The sequence below is a fragment of the Salvelinus namaycush genome, chromosome 4 (assembly GCF_016432855.1).
Source record: "Salvelinus namaycush isolate Seneca chromosome 4, SaNama_1.0, whole genome shotgun sequence".
Taxonomy (NCBI): domain Eukaryota; kingdom Metazoa; phylum Chordata; class Actinopteri; order Salmoniformes; family Salmonidae; genus Salvelinus; species Salvelinus namaycush.
This window is the reverse complement of record NC_052310.1, coordinates 50,989,022-51,009,011: the sequence shown is the minus strand read 5'-3', so window position 1 is coordinate 51,009,011 and position 19,990 is coordinate 50,989,022. Positions and strand designations below refer to the sequence as shown.

General features: G+C 43.3%; 1 pseudogene; it reads right to left on the bottom strand.

Moving 5' to 3' along the window:
• Nucleotides 1-1,360: 1,360 nt before the first annotated feature.
• LOC120045914 overlaps nt 1,361-19,990 on the bottom strand; it is a 44,387-nt pseudogene continuing 25,757 nt past the window's right edge.

Sequence of the window (19,990 nt, the reverse complement as noted above, 5' to 3'; positions counted from 1 at the left end):
TGATAATCCATGAAGGATGGTATCGAATAGGGACTCCGGATTCCAGGCACTCTCGGAAGACAACGTGCGAAAGTCTACAGCGTAGTCTGCCATACTACGGGAGTCTAGTTTTCGGGCCGCCTCTCTTCCGGATATCGGAGTATCGAAAACCTTCCTCACCTCTGCCATGAAGTCTTCCAGATCACGACAAATAGGGGATTGTTGCTACCAAACTGCCATAGCCCAGTAGAGCGCCCTTCCCGACATTAGCGTAATAATATATGCTATCTTTGACCGATCCGAAGGGAACGAAGATGGCTGCAGCTCAAAAATGAGGTAGCACCGAGAAAGAAAACCCTGGCAGGTTCCAGGATCACAAGAATATCGCTCCGGAGGAGGTAAGCGGAGTTCTCTGGGAGCCAGGGTAGGCTGTACAAATCCACCACTAATAGTAAAAAGGTTACTGGGTGGTGGGGGGTCTTAGAGGTGGCGGGCTGCCTATGAGCTAACTCCCTGATTTGCTCCATAATAGCCTTGAACCTTGGTTGTGGCGTTCCGTCAGGGAACAAACCCCTTCCAAAAGGTCCTGCAGGGAGACTGCTCGGCGGAGCTGGTCCAAGTCTGCTGGGTCTGTCATTGCCAGTTTGTACTATAAGGGCACAGGGCGAGATCCAGATGCATACACAGGAGGACTAGCAAAAGAGAGATAAGAAAAAGTAGGAGCACGGAAAAACACGCTGGTTGACAAGACAAGACGAGCTGGCAACAGACAAACACCGGTTGAATACCCAGGGACTAATGGGGAAAACAGGTGACACCTGGAGGTGGGTGGAGACAATCACAAAGACAAATGAAACAGAACAGGGCATGACATGGAACAAGAACATTGTAGTTACTCCACAATGCTAACCTAGAGTGAAAATAAGGAAGCCTGTACAGAATAAAAAATATTACAAAAAATACATCCTGTTTGCTTCAAAGCACTGAATTATTTCAAGTATGGTGGTGGCATCATTTAAAAAAAATATTTTCAAGCATGGTGGTGGCATCATTTTATGGGTATGCTTGTCATCGGCAAGGACTAGGGAGTGTAAGTCTGCTTTCCACCAGACACTGGGAGACAAATTCACCTTTCAGTAGGACAATAACCTAAAACACAAGGCCAAATCTACACTGGACTTGCTTACCAAGATGACATTCAATGTTCCTGAGTGGCCTAGTTTTAAATTAACCCTCCCGTCATCCTCATATTGTGTCTAGATCCCGCGTCCTCCGGGTCACCCTGTCCCGTCTAAAGGCCCAATGGGCGCAAGTGTGACAGTATGCGTGTGAACAGCCTTGGCAGATGTATTTCTTACACCTGCAGCACACCGTGTGTGTCTTAAGAGTCCTTCTTCGGTGGACAGAGCTGACACTTCTTCCTCTTTCTTGCCCCGGTGTGCGGGGCAGCGGCGGGCTCCTCATGCTGTTGACGAGCCGCCGTAGCACTCTGTAGGAATTTGACAAGTGCTGACGCCGCTTCGGTGCGGGGGAGATGCTGCCTTCTTTGGATCAGCGGCTTCACAAGTGCCTTTCCCAGCTGCTCCAGGAACACCCTCCTCTTGTGCCGCTTGCGAGGCATCCTGTCAGGCTTGATCTCTCGCCATATGACAAAGGCGTGGTAGGAGGACACGTGGAGGATGTTGTGGAAGATGACCAGGGGCCAGCGGGCAGTCATCCGTCTGCAGCTGTACGTGCCGACCACCTTGTCTAGGTAGTCCACGCCGCCTTTGTTGCAGTTGTAGTCTAGGATGAAGGCCGGCTTCCTGTCGCGGCGATCGCTGACTTGGGCCTCTGTGTGCAGCGTGCTCAGAAGTAACACGTTCTTATTTTTCTTTGCCAGGTAGGACACTAGAGAGGCGGTGGGCGTGAAGGTAAACCTGTAGGACAGGACCTGTCTGCCCTTTGACTCGAGCAGCGCCGGCGGGAGCTCAGCCTTATTCTTTCTCACCGTGCCCACCATGGTGAGGTTCCTCTCGAGGAGCCGCTGTCCCAGTTCGTAGGAGGTGAAGAAATTGTCACACGTGACATTGCGGTTGCTCAGTCCCGTTGTCAGATCGAGGATGACGCGCATCCCCTGGTTCTTCTCGGGGCCTCCGCTGGCCGCCTTGCCGGTGTACACTTGCATCTTCCAAGCGTAGCTGGACATGGCGTCGCAGGCCACCCATGACTTGATGCCGTATTTCGCCGGCTTGCTGGGAATGTACTGACGGAAAGGACAGCGGCCTTTGGCAAGAGGAGAAGAGATTGGCGTCATTACCGGCTCATTGGGGCCAATGAGTGCTACGTTATACATATACCAGCTCTCTCTATATATACACACACACAAACACACACACACAGTACCTCTGAACGGGACCAGTTGCTCGTCCACTGTCACATCAGGCCCCAGGTTGTAGAGGGCCGGCAGCCGCGCCTCCCAATGGTCTCAGACCTCTCGTATGGCTGCGAGTTTGTCCGTGACGAGCCTCGCGGGTCTTGACTGGCGATCGTCGAATCGCAGCAGCCTCGAGTACTTGTGAAAGACCTTGAGCGGCATGGTGGCTCGGAACATGGTCCTGCCGCTCTCCACGTCCCACAGGCTGGCCACGGCCTCGCCTCGGGACATGTAGACGCCCGCTAGGATCAGCAGCCCTACGTAGGCGCGCAGGTCGGTGGCGTCCATGGCTCGCCAGACGTTGCCGTATTTTCTCGCCCCGTGCAGATTTGTCATTTCCAGAATTATTCTTTCTATCGCCGGTGTGACGAACAGGTGGAAGGTGGACGCGACGTCGCGGGCGTGATTCACGGTATAACCCGCGGGGCCCGGAGTCTCGTCCGGCCCGGCGTAGCAGATCGCACGGGCCCTGTGACGGCCGTAGGCCAGGGGGAAAATTTGATTTTGCAGTTTTTCGACAGCAACGGCATCTCCCTTTGGGATCGAGCCGAGGCGATCTCGTCATCGTGTTCGTCCTTGGGGGCTTCCTCCGGGTCTTCCTCTGAAGAGCGCGAAGACGCCTGGTCGACCTCGCGCTCTAGGTTGCATTCCTCCCCGTCTTCGTCTTCCGAAACTGCTTCCTACTCCTCCTCGGAATCGGAATAATCTTCTTGGTCGACGCTGGAGAAGATCTGTTCTAGGACCTGTGCTGTGGTGAAACGCGCGGCTTGGGTCCACTGAGCAGCGGCGGGGGAGATCACGCGGCACGGGGGTAACGATGACTTTGTGTGCCGCTAACAATATTAGTATCCTCTACAGCCAGTTTACACGGGAGACGACGTGAATCGACGAGGCGCGTGTTCGCCCCTGTTGCGCGTGTAATCGTGTGTGCATTTGCACCACTGGGCTGCTCTCTTGCACACACAGCGGGGCATGTCTGGACGTGTGTAGCCCTGGCTGGGTCACTCTGACCCCGAGCACAGCGGTGGAGCCCCCACCTCACACACAATAACATACACCTGGCTAGTGGCTGGCTGGGTCACTCTGACCCCGAGCACAGCGGGGGAGCCCCCACCTCACACAGTACACACAATAACATACACCTGGCTAGTGGCTGGCTGGGTCACGCTGACCCCGAGCACAGCGGGGGAGCCCCCATCTCACACAGTACACACAATAACATACACCTAGCTAGTGGCTGGCTGGGTCACTCTGACCCGAGCACAGAGGGGGAGCCGCACACAACCTCGCCACTCAGACTCTGTACACACAATAACATACACCTCGCTAGTGGCTGGCTGGGTCACGCTGACCCACAGCACAGAGGGGGAGCCCTCCAAACACAGGGCCTGGGTCACTCTGACCCCGAGGACCATGGGAGGATTAAATCAGCTTGAAAATCTATGGCTAGACAAATTCCAACAATTCACATTTATGAACCTGCAGCTAAGTACATAATTTTTGATTTGTTCTGTGTGCACTGTATCCAGGGTTATGAACAAAAATACGTTGAATTCTCTCTGTTGGTCCCCTTGGAACAGGATAGAGTTGCACTTAAGAGTCCATAGTCCCAAGCTCTTACCCAGCCGCTGCCCCACTATCTCCCAATCTCCCACCTTTGTCTCTCTTTTCCTTTAATGGATGGAGCATGACGTGCCAATGTCAGAGCTGGTAGCTACTAATGACCAGAGATGTGACTTTCAACTGGGCTCAAATCACTACACCCTGAGTGCTTGGCTTGAATGGGGAAAGTGAGCTTCACACACACGCACATAATGTGGACACACACAGACACACCATGGCAAGAGTCCCAGCGTGATGGCTTATTCTGGCAACTCTCCTCACACCTTTGTTTGTCTGTAGCATGGGAGAGCAGCCACTGTCATCATAATATGACCTGATAACAATGACTCACCTCAAATGTCACATCTCACCTGTCATATGGTTGGTTTCCTGGAAAACCTTGTATCCCAAAAACAGTTCATGTTTCAGAAATTGGAAAAATTATGTTTATTTTCATATCTATTGCCATGTATTAATGGAAGTCCCAGAAGGCATGTTTAAAACTTCTTATGGCTGAGATCCCGCGAACGGGATCGATATGACAGCCAGTGAAAGTGCAAGGCGCCAAATTCAAAACAGAAATCCCATAATTAAAATTCCTCAAACATAGAATTATTTCACACGATTTTATAGATACACTTCTTGTTAATCCCACCAGTGTCTGATTTCAAATGGGTTTACGGCGAAAGCACCACAAATGATTATGTTAGGTCAGAGCCAAGTCACAGAAAAACACAGCCATTTTTCAGGCCAAAGAGAGGAGTCACAAAAATCATAAATAGAGAAAATGAATCTCTAACCTTTGATGACCCACATCAATTTACAGAAATACTCATTATAAATGTTGATGAAAATAGAAGTGTTATGCATGGAACTTTAGATACACTTCTCCTTAATGCAACCGCTGTGTCAGATTTCAAAAAAGCGTTACGGAAAAAGCAAACCATGCTATAATCTGAGTACGGCGCTCAGAGACCAAACAAGCCAAAAAGATATCCGCAATTTTGTGCAGTCAACATTAGTCAGAAATAGCATTATAAATATTCACTTACCTTTGATGATCTTCATCAGAATGCACTCCCTGGACTCCCAGTTCCACAATAAATGTTTGTTTTGTTCGATAATGTCCATCATTTATGTCCAAATAGCTACTTTTGATAGCGCGTTTTGTAAACAAATCCAAAGTCACGAAGCGCGTTTACTAGGAGCAGACGAAATGTCAAAAAGTTCGGTTACAGTCCGTAGAAACATGTCAAACGATGTATAGAATCAATCTTTAGGATGTTTTTAACATAAATCTTCAATAATGTTCCAACCGGAGAATTCCTTTGTCTTCAGAAATGCAATGGAATGCGAGCTACCTCTCACGTGAACGAGCATCACGAGCTCAAAGCATTCTGTCAGACCTCTGACTCATTCTCTCATTCGCCCCCACTTTACAGTAGAAGCATAAAACTAGGTTCTAAAGACTGTTGACATCTAGTGGAAGCCTTAGGAAGTGCAACATGACCACTATCCCACTGTATGTTCAATAGGGAATGAGTTGAAAAACGACCAACCTCAGATTTCCCACTTCCTGGTTGGATTTTTTTTAGGTCTTTTCCTGCCATATGAGTTCTGTTATACTCACAGACATCATTCAAAACAGTTTTAGAAACTTCAGAGTGTTTTCTATCCAAATATACTAATAATATGCATATATTAGCAACTGGGACTGAGAAGCCGGCAGTTTACTCTGGGCACCTTATTCAGCCAAGCTACTCAATACTGCCCCCAGCCATAAGAAGTGTATTACTTTTACTATTTCTAGTAATTAAACGTTCACATAAAATGCAGAGCAATTACTACTTTCAATTTATTAAAAAAAAATATATATATGTATTTATGAGTTAGTACAACTGGACAACGTTATCTTTACACATCACCTTTATGTAAGGATTATGACTCAATTAATAAAAAATGAAAAAAAATCACACGTCAAAAGCGATGTAAGGTGATTTCTTTCACAAGTTCAACATGATAGCTTACGTTGCTAAAGTCCGTTCAAATAACAAGGGTAGGGTTTGTATGGCAGTCACAGTCGAAAGACAAACAAGATGATATTACAGCTGTGACTACTGACAGGTGTGGCCAGGAGGGGCAATTTGCAGAGGGAGTATTATTTCAGAGTCTTCTCTGGTGAATACAGTTGGACAGGTGCATACATGGGTTCAAATACTACTTTTAGGTTATTTCAATTATTGAAAGTAATTGAAGTCTTTGGATAACATTTTTTGAAAACACAAGTAGTTGAATATTTGAATGTATTTGGGAATATTGGTATGTATTTCATACTCAAATGCACAGACAATTGTATTTTCAAATACAAATATTTAAATATACCCAGGTCTGTTTGGTATTTGAAATAATGTATTTAGAAAATATTTTCAAATATTAGGCTATTTATTATTTCAAATACTTCCAATAGAAGTAATTGATTCGGGACAATTTTTTTTATATGTCCACTACACAGAAAATAAGTAATTAAATAACAAATAAATTCCAGGTCTGGACAGGTGTATATAACATGGGTTAGCCTTGACAGACCTGGGACTCATGTTCACCTGCTGTGCTCTGGTACAAAATGATGTGTGTGTCAACTTGTTGTGCTCTTTATGCTTTAGTAAACAGTGTGTGTACTACTACTTCTGATATGATGAAAAATCTATCTTCCTCAGCTTGTCCCCAAGAACTTGGAGAATGGAGTTGTGAAAGACATTGCAGAAGATGAAGTACCAGGCCTGTACATACATGTACATTATATAGCTCTCTTCAGTATCTATCGATCTATCTAATCTATCAATCTATTTTTAGGCCTATCTATCTGAACATCACGCATGCCAAGGAGAAGTTCATAGAGGTTAAAAACGAGGGAGGAGGCAAACTCCATATCTCTTGTTGATTAGCATCGTGGTTTGGACCTGGGCCCTCCAAAAAAATATTTCATAGCTTATTTGTTAATACCAACTTCTAAAAAATAGTTTAGATCTAATATAAATCACTGAAAGGAGGGAAATTACTTCATATGATAGTATCATGTGATATTATTTTGATAATAAGGGCCTGAAAAAAAATATGTTTTGAGATTTGAATTCAAATACATGTGGTCACTATTGGAATCTGTATTCAAAATATTTCTAGTAAATTCCAAATTGTATTAGATCTTTTTTGTTGTTGTTTGTTGTTGATATAATGCATCCCAGTGTAGTGAATCAAAAACGTTTAAAAAAAAAGTTAGATACAGTGCAGTACTTTGCAGTTATACTGTAATTACTGCATCCAAAATATTACAGTTGGTGCACTGTAATGGCAACTTGTAATGGATACAATTTATTTTAAGGTCATCATAACCATCATCATAATCAGCATAATGGCTGATGAACGACCAGAATGTGTCTACGTATGGTCTCTCCATATGGAATCAACATAAGTATCATAACATGTTGACAGCACCGCTCGCGTTGCAAATTAAATGTACACATACATATTATTAAATTGTCACCTACACTGCTCGCGAGCACCTATGTTCTATTTAGGTTCAAATAGGTTCTATTTGTGACGCCTAACGTGTTGCAAGTCCCGCCTCTTGCATCTCCTTGTTTGTTTTTAGGAGCATATAGCTGCGTGGGTGATTGAAAGATGAACTGAGGTCTACACTCCAGTCCAGTCACTAGTGGTAATGCACCTTAAGTTGGTTGCCAACCACCATATAAAGTCCAAAGAATGAATATTCATTTGTAGGAGATAGGAGTTAGGAGTAGGAGATATTACTGGAAACGAACTAGGGTTTACTGTTTTATCTGTGGATTAATTGTCGGAGTAGAGGACCTTATGCATTTCTGGTAAAATAACAACCCAATGTTTATATCCCAGGACAAATGAGCTAGCAACAGCAAGCTAGCTAGCTAAATTGCCATATGTTTGCTTATCGACCTGTCCCCAAATTAATATAATTTGTAGAGTTTGTTTTGATATTTCAACCTGCGTGTCCTGATCACGTCTGGTGTGGGGGGACAAAATCAACATGCACACGATGGCGCACGCAGAAGCTCGAATGCGTGCGGTCTGGTCAGCATGTTAGCCTACAAATCTCTACATCCATCCATGCATGATAGTACATTTTGTTTCATTCAGTGGTACAATGTTAACATGACCATACAAAACCACACAATGCACCTCTTGTTACAGAACCACCTAGCCAGCCTATGACTATGCCTGCTCTTGCTGGGGCTATGGCAGTGTTGATCCTTCAAAATGGGTTTACACAGACATTTAGCACTTGGGTTTTACAGTGGACCTCTGTCATACTTTTATTTCAATGGCAACAGTTTATTTGGATTTGCCCGGATTGTCATACTATTAACAATCTGTTGATAAGCAACCGCATGCTCAGGCTCCGATTAAGGAGCGAGAGATCTACAGAGCTCTACAGAGCTCTACAGAGCTCTACAGAGAGATTGCATGACCGAGAGATTGAGCTCCAGAGAAAACAACTGACTGGGTATTTAAACCAAGGGAAAGGGGATGTGATTGGGTAATGGAAACAGGAGGAGGTGTGTCTTCTGATTGATGACTGATTGGTGACTAATTGGGGAACGATGATTGCCACCTGTGAGGGGAGAAGGAGAGAAAAGAAATACACAGAGGATACCTGTATCTGTAACAACAACAAAGTCAAGGTAGTGGAGTGGCCATCACAAAGCACTGACCTCAATCCCATAGAAAATGTGGGCAGAACTGAAAAAGCGTGTGCGAGCAAGGAGGCCCACAAACCTGACTCAGTTACACCAGCTCTGTCAGGAGGAATGGGTCAAAATTCATCCAAGTTATTGTGGGAAGCTTGAGGAAGGCTACCCAGAAACGTTTTAACCAAGTTAAACAATTTAAAGGCAATGCTACCAAATACTAATTGAGTGTATGTAAACTTCTGACCCACTGGGAATGTGATGATAGCAACGCTATTTGAGTGATAGGCTGTTTTTAAAACTCTGCAGCTGCAATAAAAAAATGATACAATCTTTACAATAAAAAATAACTTGACTCCTGAAAGCGAGATCGAAGTTTAACTTAGACACGCATTCAGACACGGTATATTAGTCCTAATAATACTGTAGCATAAGCTATTCTGCAACAAATGTAGCCTACCTGTCACTAGACAAAAAGTTACCAGCTGATGAGATGATAGCCTTCATGCATTGTGAACTGCGCATCATATTGAGATGTGCTGTCTGGGTCCACTATCCCTGAGTGTTGATGATTGATCATGCAGAGAGCAGAGCAGAAAAGGCTGTAGAGATGCCAGATTTAGACATTGCATATAAATGCTGTTCAAAGAAATGATTTATCAATAAAAGTTTACCAGTTTCTCAGTTATTTATCCCAGGAAGTGGGAGTGTGTTTGAGTGGGAATTCTTTGTACATCTTGATAACCCTGCAATTAACCTGTTATGGCTGCAAGGGGCAGTATTGAGTAGCCAGTTAAATAGTGCCCATTTCAAACGGCCTCGTACTCAATTCTTGCTCGTACAATATGCATATTATTATTACTATTGGATAGAAAACACTCTCTAGTTTCTAAAACCGTTTGAATTATTTCTCTGAGTGAAACAGAACTCATTCTGCAGCACTTTTCCTGACCAGGAAGTGGAATGTCAGAAATATATGCTCTGTTCAACTTCCTGCCTATACATGGTCATGATACGTAAGAGTCTACGTACACTTCATACGCCTTCCTCTGGGTGTCAAGAGGCTGTGAGAGAAGAAATGTTGTGTTTATCTTGGTCTGAGGTGGAATAAAAGCTATTTCTTTGACGTGACCGTCCACTTCCTGTTTCTGGAGCGCGCGAAAGAGGACATGGATATGCCTTCTGTTTTGCTCCCGTTATGGACGACTAACATCTCCGTCTTAGATTTTATTTGATCGCCTCCCTACCTCTGAGGAAGTACAGTTCCCGCTCAGCCCAGTCAAAACTGTTCGCTGCTCTGGCACCCCAATGGTGGAACAAACTCCCTCACGACGCCAGGTCAGCGGAGTCAATCACCACCTTCCGGAGACACCTGAAACCCCACCTCTTTAAGGAATACCTAGGATAGGATAAAGTAGTCCTTCTAACCCCCCCCCCCCTTAAAAGAGTTAGATGCACTATTGTAAAGTGGTTGTTCCACCGGATATCATAAGGTGAATGCACCAATTTGTAAGTCGCTCTGGATAAGAGCGTCTGCTAAATGACTTAAATGTAAATTTGATACATGTGACCATATCATCGTAACGTATGTTTTTTCAATATAGTTTAATCAGATTATTGAAATTTTTTCGGGAGTTTTGCCATGTTCCGTTCTCTGACTTTGTTGACGTTGGAGTGATCCGTGCCACTTGGCAAGTGCCCATGCTAAATGAAGAGGGATATTTGCCGTTCCAGATCAAAACAACGACTGTTCTGGACAAAGGACACCTTGTCCAACATTCTGACGGAAGATCACCAAAAGTAAGAAACATTTTATGATGCTATTTCTAATATCTGTCGTGCATGTGAACTGGTCGTGGGCGCCCAAGTGTTTCTGGCTATTGTGGCTACGCTAATATAGCGCTACATTATTTATATCTTTATATCTTTTTATATCTATTTATATCTTTATTTGGTCGAATTTGTGATAGCTACTGATGGAGTAAAAACTGATGGAGTAAGAATAGTGGTGTCTTTTGCTAACGTGGTTAGCTAATAGATTTACATATTGTGTCTTCCCTGTAAAACATTTTAAAAATCGGACATGTTGGCTTGATTCACAAGATGTGTACCTTTCATCTGGTGTCTTGGACTTGTTAATGTGTGAAAGTTAAATATTTAAAAAAAATATCTTTTGAATTTCGTGCCCTGCACTTGCGCTGGATGTTGTCATAAGTGTACCGGTGTCGGGCTGCAGCCATAAGAAGTTAAACCCTAATTCTCACATATGTGGAATAGTCAGGTGCAATAGGCATCTATTAGTCAGGCGTTAGGTTTATCTGATTATGTGTGACCCTCAGCACAGCGTTATTACATTGGTGGGGGGGTTCCAGGGAGGGATGTGAGAAGTAATAGCCAGGTACACACGTGGACATGTATATGCACACAAACACATACACACATAGTTGATATTTGCAGAACTTTTTGTCATACAAGGATTTACCAGGGGAGATCAGAGGGAGAGCAAGAGAAAGAAGACATTTTGTTGAATCCAATTATTAAACCACAAGCAGTAGTAGCTGGGATGTACCAACTACACCCACAGAGGGGAGAGCACTTATCATAGAGAGAGGGAGTGTCCATCCTGACTAGTGTATAGAAGTAGAGGGAGGCAAACAGCATCTAATGAAAAAAGGCAGCTGCCGTATCATCAATTACGGACGTGTTCTGCACCATCTCGCAGACAGAGGTGGTAATAATATACATTAAGCCACCACACGGTTGGGAGAAAAATTAGTGTTACCCAATTTACACTCGGCCCAATTGACGTTCATTTGCATACTTGGGAGGGCCCCGTTCCACAAAGCGGCCCTGTGCAAAACAGATAAGGACATTAAAAAGCCAGAGAGCCAAGGTTCTTCTCCCTCTCCACACATTAATATTTCCAGGCCTTTTCATCTCCTGACTGAAGCATGTGTCTGGGGAGAGGGGTATTAAACTTATCTCCACAATTACCACTCCACCCCTGAATTGTGTAATTTCTCAGAGTAATAGAGAGCAGAGACGGTAACTCTCTAATGATGTACATGAATCCTGGATTGCTGATGCTATGTATTGGCCTTTGAGAGGCTTTGAAGCCACCAGTCGGCAATATTGGCACTCCCCAGAAGGAGCAGTCTTCCATAGGAATGAATGGATTCTACAGTATTTCACTTAAATGTTTCAAGGACAAAATTACATGTATTTAAGTATTTTTGTTGTTGTAGCATGAGTTTTTACTCACCAAAGTAACAACACAGTGTGGTCAAAGACTTAGTAACTTGGTTGTAGTAATTTTTTATTTATTTCACCTTTATTTAACCAGGTAGGCTAGTTGAAAACAAGTTCTCATTTGCAACTGCGACCTGGCCAAGATAAAGCAAAGCAGTTCGACACATACAACAACACAGACTTACACATGGAATAAAGAAACATACAATCAATAATACAGTAGGAAAATCTATATACAGCATGTGCAAATTAGGTAGGACAAGAGAGGTCATGTCAGGTATGCGTAAATGGCTGTAAGGGAGTCAGGTGCAGGAGAGCAGATATTGGGTAGCCAACGGAGCCTTTTATTTAGGCCAGGGGTGTCAAAGTCAAATGGACGGAGGGCCAAATAAAAAATTTAGCTACAAGCCGAGGGCCGGACTGTTCGAATGTTCATTGAAACATTTTTAAATGACGCATATAGTCTAGTGAACCTAATTGAACCTACTGAAAACCTAACAAATATATTCCAATATGATCAGATAAATAAAGCAATATTTTCTTATGGCTCTGTCAGTAATCTTTAATTTTCAACAGACACAAAAGACAAATTTCCTTTATATAAAAATCCCCATAACATGAACATTAAATGAAAGAAACCGGTATTCAAGGCACCATCAGTAGCCTATATTTTCTATTTTAGCAAAAGTGGGCTAAATTTACTTCAAAGAAAAAAACAATAATAGCAATTTTCTATCATCCACTCAACTGAAATATTTTTAAAATATAATTGGATTGAAATACAATAAAATAAAGTGCAAAAATCTAGCCTTTTGTAGCCTTTGTTCCATGTCCATATTCTTGTTTTTGTCCGCGTGTTTCGTTTCATAATGTCGTCTCAGATTATACTCTTTCAGTACCGCCACACTTTCTCCACACAGAAGACACACAGGTTTTCCAGCTACCTCCGTGAACATATACTCCGACTCCCACCTTGTTTGAAACCCCCGGTTCTCAGTGTCCACCTTCCGTTTTGCCATTTTTGATGGGTATCTGAAAGTTAATTTTACTGTGATGCTGACGACTGCTGTGCCAATAAATATTGAAATGAAGCAGCCTACTGCTCGGTGCGTCACCGTTGCATTGTGGGAAATGTAGTATTGGTGCGTGTAAAAGATCTGCGGGCTGCCGGCTTGCTGCGGTCTGCGGGCCGGTTCTAATAATAAATCAAGATCATCCCAGGGGCCGTAAAAAACCTTCTCGCGGGCCGGATGTGGCCCGCGGGCCTTGACTCTGACATATGTGATTTAGGCGAACCAAAAACATACGGCAAAGTGAACACGAAATAACAATACGTGTTAACATAACCCAGCGCAACAGACTAACGTGCGCATAACATGAAACAGAATAAACAATACCACACAAAGACATGGGGGAAACAGAGGGTTAAATACACAACACATAATGAGGGAAATGAGAACCAGGTGTGTGGGAAAACAAGATAAGACAAATAGAAAATGAAAAATGGATCGGCGATGGCTAGAAGACCGGCGACGTCGACCGCCGAGCATCGCCCGAACAAGGAGAGGCATCGACTTTGGCAGAAGTCGTGACAGGTAAGGCAATAAATAGGCCATGGTGGCAAAGTAATTACAATATAGCAATTAAACACTGGAATGGTAGGATGTGCAGAGGATGAATGTGCAAGTTGAGATACTGGGGTGCAAAGGAGCAAGATAAATAAATAAATACAGTATGGGGATGAGGTAGATTGGATGGGCTATTTACAGGTGCAGTGATCTGTGAGCTGCTCTGACAGCTGGTGCTTAACTTTTTATGGCTGCAGGGGCAGTATTGAGTAGCTCTGATTAAAGGTGCCCATTTCAAACGGCCTCGTACTCAATTATTGCTCGTACAATATGCATATTATTATTACTATTGGATAGAAAACACTCTTTAGTTTCTAAAACCGTTTGAGTTATATCTGTGAGTCAAACAGAACTCATTTGGCACAAACTTCCTGACCAGGAAGTGGAAAGTCTGAAATCGATGCTCTGTTCTACTTCCTGCCTATACATGGGCATGATACGTAAGAGTCTACGTGCACTTCATAGACCTTCCCCTGGATGTCAAGAGGCGGTGAGAGAAGAAATTTCGTGTTTATCTTGGTCTGAAGTTGAATACAAGCTCTTTGTATGACGTGTCCCTCATTTCCGGTACTCTTGGGAGCGCGAGGTGGACAGTGGGATTGCCTTCTGTTTAGCTGCCGTTATGGACGACCAATATCTCCGGCTTTGATTTTATTTGATACATGTGACCATATCATCGTAAAGTATGTTTTTTCAATATAGTTTAATCAGATTATTGAAATTTTTTCGGGAGTTTTGCCGTGTTCCGTTCTCTGACTTTGTTGACGATGGAGCGATTCGTGCCACTTGGCTAGTGCGCGTGCTAAATGAAGAGGGAAAGTTGCCGTTCTAAATCCAAACAACGACTGTTCTGGACAAAGGACACCTTGTCCAACATTCTGATGGAAGATCAGCAAAAGTAAGAAACATTTTATGATGCTATTTCATATATCTGTCGTACATGTGAATTAGTCGTCGGCGCCCAACCTTTGGGTACTCTAGTTATACCGAAGCTGCATATCGTAATGAAGTTATTTTTAAAATTCTAACACTGCGATTTCATTAAGAACTAATGGATCTATCATTTCCTATACAACATGTATTTTTTTGTTATGTTTATGAATAGCTATTTGGTCAGAATATGTGTGTCAGAAAAAGTGTCAGGAAAAATCCGGACGCAGTGGGAAAACGTAGCTAAGTTAGCACAATGTGTAACCATTGATTTCAGCTCTAAATATGCACATTTTCGAACAAAACATAAGTGTATGTATAACCTGATGTTATAGGACTGTCATCTGAGGAAGAAAATCAAGGTTAGTCAAAAATTATATATCTTTTGCTTGTTTGTTACGATCGCTTACTTTTGCTACTGGGAAATTGCTTGTGTTTTTGGCTATTGTGGTAAGCTAATATAACGCTATATTGTGTTTTCGCTGTAAAACACTTGATAAATCGGAAATATTGGCTGGAATCACAAGATGCCTGTCTTTCAATTGCTGTACACTATGTATTTTTCAGAAATGTTTTATGATGAGTATTTAGTTATTTGGCGTTGGTGTCTGTAATTATTCTGTCTGCTTTCGGTGCAATTTCTGATTGTAGCTGCAATGTAAACTATGATTTATACCTGAAATATGCAAATTTTTCTAACAAAACATATGCTATACAATAAATATGTTATCAGACTGTCATCTGATGAAGTTGTTTCTTGGTTAGTGGCTATTTATATCTTTATTTGGTCGAATTTGTGATAGCTACTGATGGAGTAAAAAACTGGTGGAGTAAAAAAAAGTGGTGTCTTTTGCTAACGTGGTTAGCTAATAGATTTACATATTGTGTCTTCCCTGTAAAACATTTAAAAAATCGGACATGTTGGCTGGATTCACAAGATGTGTACCTTTCATATGCTGTATTGGACTTGTTAATGTGTGAAAGTTAAATATTTAAAAAAATATATATTTTGAATTTCGCGCCCTGCACTTGAGCTGGCTGTTGTCATAAGTGTACCGACGTCGGGCTTGCAGCCATAAGAAGTTAAAACTAGTGAGGGGGGTAAGAGTCTCCAGCTTCAGAGATGTTTGCAGTTCGTTCCAGTCATTGGCAGCAGAGAACTGGAAGGAGAGGCGGCCAAAGAAAGAATTGGCTTTGGGGGTGACCAGTGAGATATATCTGCTGGAGCGCGTGCTACGGGTGGGTGCTGCTATGGTGACCAGAGAGCTGAGATAAGGTAGGGCTTTACCTAGCAGAGACTTGTAGATGACCTGGAGCGAGGGCCAGCCAACGAGATCATACAGGTCGCAGTGGTGGGTAGTATATGGGGCATTGGTGACAGAACGGATAGACTGCATCCAATTTGTTGAGTAGAGTGTTGGAGGCTATTTTGTAAATAACATCGTCGAAGTTGAGGATCGGTAGGATTGTCAGTTTTACGAGGGTATGTTTGGCAGCATGAGTGAAGGATGCTTTGATGTGAAATGGGAAGCCGATTCTAGATTTAATTTTGGATTGGAGATGTTTAATGTGAGTCTAGAAGGAGAGTTTTTACAGTCTAACCAGACACCTAGGTATTTGTAGTTGTCCACATATTCTAAGTCAGAACCGTCCAGAGTAGTGATGCTGGACGAGCGGGCAGGTGCGGGCAGCGATCGGTTGAAGAGCATGCATTTAGTTTTACTTGCATTTAAGAGCAGTTGGAGGCCACGGAAGGTTAGTTGTATGGCATTGAATCTCATCTGGAGGATAGTTAACACAGTGTTCCAACGAAGGGCCAGAGGTATACAGAATGGTGTCGTCGGCGTAGAGGTGGATCAAAGAATCACCAGCAGCGAGAGCGACATCATTGATGTATACAGAGAAGAGAGTCGGCCCATGAATTGAACCCTGTGGCACCCCCGTAGAGACTGCCAGAGGTCCGGACAACAGGCCCTCCGATTTGACATACTGTACTCTATCGGGAAGTAGTTGGTGAATCAAGCGAGGCAAACATTTGAGAAACCATGGCTGTTGAGTCTGCCAATAAGAATGTTGTGATTGACAGAGTCAAAAGCCTTGGCCAGGTCGATGAATACGGCTGCACAGTATTGTCTCTTATTGATGGTGGTTATGATATCATTTAGGACCTTGAGCGTGGCTGAGGTGCACCCATGACCAGCTCTGAAACCAGATTGCATAGCGGAGAATGTACGGAGAGTTTCGAAATGGTTGGTAATCTGTTCATTAACTTGGCTTTCAAAGACCTTAGAAAGGCAGGGTAGAATAGATATAGGTCTGTAGCAGTTTTGGTCTAGAGTGTATCCCCCTATTAAGAGGGGGATGACCGCGGCAGCTTTCCAATCTATGGGAATCTCAGACGATACGATATAGAGGTTGAACAGGCTAGTAATAGGGGTTGCAACAATCTCGGCAGATAATTTTAGAAAGAGAGGGTCTAGATCGTCTAGCCTGCCTGATTTGTAGGGGTCCAGATCTTGCAGCTCTTTCAGAACATCAGCCTTCTGGATTTGGGTGAGAAGTGGGGGAGAATTGGGCGAGTTGCTTTGGGGAGCGCAGGGCTGTTGACCGGGGTAGGGGTAGCCAGGTGGAAAGCATGGCCAGCCGTAGAAAAATGCTTCTTGAAATTCTCAATTATTGTGGATTTATCAGTAGTGACAGTGTTTCCTAGCCTCAGTGCAGTGGGCAGCTGGGAGGAGGTGCTCTTATTCTCCATGGACTTTACAGTGTCCCAGAACTTTTTGAGTTTGTACCACTGGATACAAATTTCTGTTTGAAAAAGCTAGCCTTAAATTTCCTATCTGCCTGTGTTTATTGGTTCCTAACTTCCCTGAAAAGTTGCATATCTTGGGGGCTATTCGATGCTAATGCAGAACGCCACAGGATGCTTTTGTGCTGGTCAAGGGCAGACAGGTCTGGAGTGAACCAAGGGCTATATCTATTCCTGGTTCTACATTTTTTGAATGGAGCATGCTTATTTAAGATGGTGAGGAAGGAACTTTTAAAGAATAACCAGGCATCCTCTACTGACGGGATGAGGTCAATGTCATTCCAGGATACCCCGGCCAGGTCGATTAGAAAGGCCTATTCGCTGAAGTGTTTTAGGGAGCGTTTGACAGTGATGCGGGGTGGTCGTTTGACCGCAGACCCATTACGGATGCAGGCAATGAGGCAGTGATCGCTGAGATCTTGGTTGAAAACAGCAGAGGTGTATTTGGAGGGCGAGTTAGTTAGGATGATATCTCTAAGGGTGCCCGTGTTTAATGATTTGGGGTTGTACCTGGTAGGTTCATTGATAATTTATGTGAGATTGAGGGCATCAAGCTTAGATTGTAGAATGGCCGGGGTGTTAACTTCTTTGGGGTAGGGGGCAGTATTTTCACGTCCGGATGAAAAGCGTGCCCAGAGTAAACTGCCTACTACTCAGGCCCATATCCTAGGATATGCATATTATTAGTAGCTTTGGATAGAAAACACACTGAAGTTTCTAAAACTGTTTGAATGATGTCTGTGAGTATAACATAACTCATATGATAGGCAAAAACCTGAGAAAAAATCCAACCAGGGTGTAGGAAATCTGAGATTTGTAGGTTTTCAACTCTTTGCTTATCCAAAATACAGTGGAATTTGGGTCATGTTGCACTTCCTAAGGCTTCCACTAGATGTCAACAGTGTTTAGAACCTTGTTTGATGCTTCTACTGTGAAGTGGGGGCGAATGAGAGGAGATTGAGTCAGGTCTCTCCCAGAGTGCCACGAACTGACCATGCGCTGACATTGCGCATTCATGTGAGAGTTAGCTGCGTTCCATCGCATTTCTGAAGACAAAGGAATTCTCCGATTGGAACATTTTTTAAGATTTATGTTAAAAACATCCTAAAGATTGATTCTGTACATCGTTTGACATGTTTCTACGGACTGTAACGGAACGTTTTGGACTTTTCATCCGTACTTTCCGCTGGAATTGCATGCGCGTCGTGAGTTTAGATTGTGTATTGAACGCGTGACCAACAAGGAGGAATTTGGACATAAATTATGGGCATTATCAAACAAAACAAACATTTATTGTGGAACTGGGATTCCTGGGAGTGCATTCTGATGAAGATCATCAAAGGTAAGTGAATATTTATAATGCTATTTCTGACTTCTGTTGACTCCAACATGGTGGATATCTCTTTGGGTTGATTTATCGTCTGAGCGCCGTACTCAGATTATTGAATGGTTAGCTTTTTCCGTAAAGTTTTTTTGAAATCTGACACAGCGGTTGCATTAAGGAGAAGTGGATCTAAAATTCATTGTGTAAAACTTGTATTTTCATCAACATTTATGATGACTATTTCTGTAAATTGATGTGGCTCTCTGCAATATCACTGGATGTTTTGGAACTACTGAACATAACGCGCCAATGTAAACTGAGATTTTTGTATATAAATATGAACTTTACCGAACAAAACATGTATTGTGTAACATGAAGTCCGATGAGTGTCACCTGATGAAGATCATCAAAGGTTAGTGATTAATTTTATCTATATCTGATTTTTGTGACTCCTTTCTTTGGCTGGAAAAATGGCTGTGTTTTTCTGTGAATAGGCACTCACCTAACATAATCGTTTGGTTTGCTTTCGTCGTAAAGCCTATTTGAAATCGGACACTGTGGCTGGATTTACAACAAGTGTATCTTTAAAATGGTGTAGAATTCATGTATGTTTGAGGAATTTTAATTATGGGATTTCTGTTGTTTTGAATTTGGCGCCCTGCAGTTTCACTGGCTGTTGACGAGGTGAGACGCTACCATCCCACATACCCTAGAGAGGTTAAGCATGTCCCAGTTTAGGTCACCTAGCAGCACGAGCTCAGAAGATAAATGGGGGGCAATCATTTCACATATGGTTTCCAGGGCACAGCTGGGGGCAGAGGGTGGTCTATAGCAAGCTGCAACGGTGAGAGACTTGTTTCTGGAAAGGTGAATTTTTAGAAGTAGAAGCTCAAATTGTTTTGGTACAGACCTGGATAGTAAGATAGCCTGCTGAGTTCTATCTCTGCAGTAGATTGCAACACCGCCCCCTTTGGCAGTTCTATCTTGGCGGAAAATGTTATAGTTAGGGATGGAAATTTCAGGGTTTTTGGTGGTTTTCCTAAGCCAGGATTCAGACACGGCTAAGACATCCGGGTTGGCAGAATGTGCTAAAGCAGTGAATAAAGCAAACTTAGGGAGTAGGCTTCTAATGTTAACATGCATGAAACCAAAGCTTTTACGGTTACAGAAGTCAACAAATGAGAGCACCTGGGGAGGAGGAGTGGAGCTAGGCACTGCAAGTCCTGGATAAACCTCTACATCACCAGAGGAACAGAGGAGAAGTAGGATAAGGGTACGGCTAAAGGCTATAAGAACTGGCCGTCTAGCAATTTCAGAACAGAGAGTAAA